We start from the raw sequence: 4,386 nt of genomic DNA on the forward strand, positions 1-4,386 counted from the left end.
CTGCCCGAAACCGGAAGTGACGTCAATTTGCGGAAATGTAGTTTTTTACCATCAGGGCCTTTTGAGCCCTGATGGCCTTTTGAGTTTTTAAGTTATGTTTGACTTTATGACTTTCTGTGTCGTTTCTGGGATGCTTAGGACTCATATTGCACTGCTGGAAATAGTTTATTTTGATGCATATGCTGTTTTCTTTGCAAATTTGCATTATAATATTTTTTTTTCGTTTTTCCTGCAGTATATAAAAATTGGTGTATTTCAAAAATAAAACTATGAAGACACTTAAAATAAATTTCCTGTGGTGGCAAACTATTTTGTGCAACTTTTTTGTATTTACAGTTTTGAGGGTTAAGCCTCTTAAATTCCTCTAACTAGAAATATATGTTTAAAAAAACAAAAACTATTTTCAATTGTTTTGTAGTTTATTGCACTTTTTTGCAATTTATGTAATTATTATGCACTTAATGCATACATATTATTAGAATTTGGACTATAATGGTTGTATTGATGTATATCAACTTGAAATGCTCCCAAAAATGGCACAACAACATGTAAAAATATAATATAAGCTCTGGCGGACTTGGTTCTATGGTAGATCTTAAAGGGTTGATAAATGTTTAGTTTGTAACAAGTAAAATAGATAATAATGCAGGCTATGTGTTACTGATTTGTCAGTCAGATTCAGCCTTGCTTGCTCTCTGCATGGTTACAGTTTTCCCATTAAGCAGGGTATGTTTCATTTTTACCAGCCAAAACTTGAATCCCTACTAACGCGACAGCTAGCTAAGCTATCTAGCTTGTGTTAGCATTAGCTAATCAGGTCTACTCTTTCATGCACCATCTGGTTTCAAAAGTGCAAGATGGAAGCAACCAAAGATGCTTACTGTATACTTGAAAACAGTAGTCGCTGTTATCATAGTTCTTTATATACAGTCTGTATTCAGGCTGTTTCCAGAACTTTTAATTCTCCCATTTTAGTGTCATTATCAACCAGACTACTTTTCCTCCTGGAGCCATATAGCTCCATGCGCCATCTGTTCACAACTTTTAATCTTTTGGAATTCATATGCAGTTGCACCCATTCCAGAATTCAATTTACATTTAATGACAACTGATTTTATGGACACTTGAAGGCACTGCAACAAAGCAAATGTTAGCAAACACTTAACAACCTGTCTGAAGATAAACAGAGTATGTTTTTAAAGTGGTGAAGTAATATAAAGTATAAGCAAACACAAACTGTTTCGGTGCAGCTTGTCTCACAGTATGCCTGCTAGGCAAACGTACAATGGCTGAAAGACAGGACAGGAGGGGAAAGTGAGAGATTACTTTTCAAAGGTAACGGCTGCTGATAGGGGTCAAGTTTAGCTTCATGTAACTCACTATCATTAGCAACTGCCTCACACTAGGTATTAGGTAGTATCAAGTATTTGGAAGATTTCCTGTTAATGTTTTGACTTTATAGTTTTTCAGCAGATAAATTAACAATATAGTCTACAGATTTAAAAAAGAAAACACACACACACACACACAAGCAAAAACCTTTAAATGGATAATTTTTTTTTTTTTCTGTACTCAGTGTTTGCTGGGTATCTGTAATCAGTGACTGTATGGTTGGAGATTTCACATGGTTTCCATACCAGTGAGGAAGACTGATCCCATCAAATGTCCTTGGTTCTTGGTATGTAATTGGTTAATAAGGACAGGTGTCTTACATCGTAACAGTAACCATAACATCCTTTGGGCATGGCGTGAATGCAAATCACAGTCTTCAAGAATCTTGAAAGCTGGAAAGGCCTGGGTGGGAGAGTGAGACTGATGGAAATTAAGGAATGGGAAATAAAGGTTCATATTGTTTAACACGGCTTTCTTGGCATAATTAATCATGGATTAAGTAACACAACTTGCACCACAAAAGTAGCAACAAATATGATCATTACACCAGTCCCCTCAGGCCTATAGAAAATTTTAGCATCTTTCAGCTCATTGGTTCTGTTGACCATAACTTTAATGTTTGTTTCACCCTTATTACTCATTGACTCATTACCTGCAGCGCGTGTGTGTGTGTGCGTGTGTGAAAAATACAGGTTTCCCTATAAGTATTCAGTTTGCTTAACTCTGCGTTGTTTTTCTATTGTGATTGTTTAGCTTTGAATGATGTTGCCACATGTTCATACCTACTACGAGTAAAAGTGCTCCTGGGTTATCCTCAGATAACGCTTTGCATTAAAATCTGGACGTTCCACAAAGCCAAAAACAACCCATGACAGCGATGACTGAGTGAGGGGACTAAAAGGAAAGGGCTTGGAGAGAAAGCAGGAAGCTGAAACGGAATTTCCACACCCTGATGTGGGTGGACGCCTCCAACCCAAAGAATAGAGAGGGCACATTTTCCCCTCTCTTCACTCTCTTTCTTCCTCCCAACTTTCTGTCTTTGCTCGGACAATAGAGCCCATGGTGAAACAATTCAGAAAGGGAAGGCCAGGAATCTGTATGGCTGCAATAGGGGGTGGTCCTTGCAAACCTCTTTTTATGTGTAGGGAGAGTTTTGGGGAGGGGGGGGGTGTCCTAAGAGGATGTCATTAGATGGGAATGAGAGGTGTAGGGTAGATGGAGGCCAGCTAGTGATGAGAATACCACAGACACATGGCCTGGGGGGTGAGGGTTATGTTTTTGTGGGACTCAAACATTTTTCTGCCTGACTGAGCCTGAAAGTGATCGTGCTGAGGCAGGAAAAGCAATGCAGCCTTTTTCTGCTGCACACAAGTTTTCACAAACAGAGCAGAAATTAAAACTGCATTAATCAATATTTTTATATTAACTATTGAGTGCGAGTCATTTGAAGTCAGTGCAGTTAATTGAGTAGAGAATTATAAGTCCAATCTGTTGTTCCTGATGACTCCTGAAGGTAATTTCTTTCTTATATACTGGAATTTAAATATATATTTCAGCTCATTGACCTTTGGGGCCTACAGCTTCACTGTTTTGGTTTCAACTCCAGTTACAGCAGGCAGCTTTCGTTTCAACAAACAAACTCTAATGAAACCACGTGCTGCAGGAATAAAGAGTCTATTGGGAAAATTAGGGACTAGCTTCTGATCACAGGCATATATTTAGCAAAATGAAACTAATGTTGCTCCATGTTTGCCTTCTGTATAAGCAGACAACTGTTTGCTTACTTGTTTGCCAAAAACAAGAGAGCAGTCTGTAAAAGTGAACAAAAATCTTATGTATTATATTATTATTTTGCCATCAGATGAGAAACTCAGGTATTTAGTTGAGTGTGTTTATATTTTTGATATTGAATAGATTTCTGGTGTTTCTGCCATTCTGGAAGTTATTCCAGTCATTGAGGATGAATGAATTTGTTTTCTATTTACATGGACTATATTTACCACCCTGCACTGACTGGTTACAGTTATGTTAAGGCAACATTTTCTCACATTGTTTGTTACATGCCATTCATAGCCAGTTAGCTCAAAGGGACAATAATGATCGGAATATTGGAGTAATCCACAAGTAAACACACCCAAACCAGGGTTTCAAACATAAGCAGATATCCTGGAAAATTTTAAGGTGTTGTAGCGGTGTGTGTGTGTGTGTGACATTTTAAAATTACCTACATATAAAGCACTGTCAGAGGACAGCCATGGCTCACTTTCTCTGGAATCCCCATTGAGACGATCTCAAATGTAAACTTAAAGTTAAGAACATAGACTCAGATTCTTGAACTCTACATAATTTTGAATTCAGGTATTTATGCCTGAGTTTGGTATATCTGTTATATTTTGTGTAGATAAAACATATTTAATACTGTCTTACTGTGCAGGATGTAACAATTTTAATCTGGAAGCTTCTTAAAGGATGAATTACATCAACATGTTGCTGGCATAGCTTTCTAGATTCTGGAATTCCCCACTGTCTAAAATAACTCTACAAAATTAGATTTTGCTGTAAGAACAATTTGTCGTAAAGAAAGGCAAAGACGACAACACATAATAAACATATATAGCAGGTTATTCTGAGAGACATGGAGGAAGAGGATGGAAATGCAGGGCACACAGAGAACAGAGTTAAAGTTTAACGTCGAAATAATTATAATTAAAAAAACAAAAACAAAAAGCAGGCAAAGGTTATACATGGGGAATCATATAATGTAGCAAACAATCAAAATGATGAGCAGGCAAAAGCTAAAGTCCCTGACATAGTCCAGAGTTCACACTCAAACACAAATTAACACACGGGAGGGGACTTTCCACAGTAAACAAATTAAAACTGGGAGTACATTTATTCCCAAGTGAGCAATCAGCTGATAGGGAACAGGTGAGGGAGACTAAACTCAGGTGACAGGTATTGAGGACAAACGATCAGAAAAGGGGGAAAGAACAA

Source organism: Aulonocara stuartgranti (genome assembly GCF_965226115.1).
Source record: "Aulonocara stuartgranti genome assembly, chromosome: 17".
Taxonomy (NCBI): domain Eukaryota; kingdom Metazoa; phylum Chordata; class Actinopteri; order Cichliformes; family Cichlidae; genus Aulonocara; species Aulonocara stuartgranti.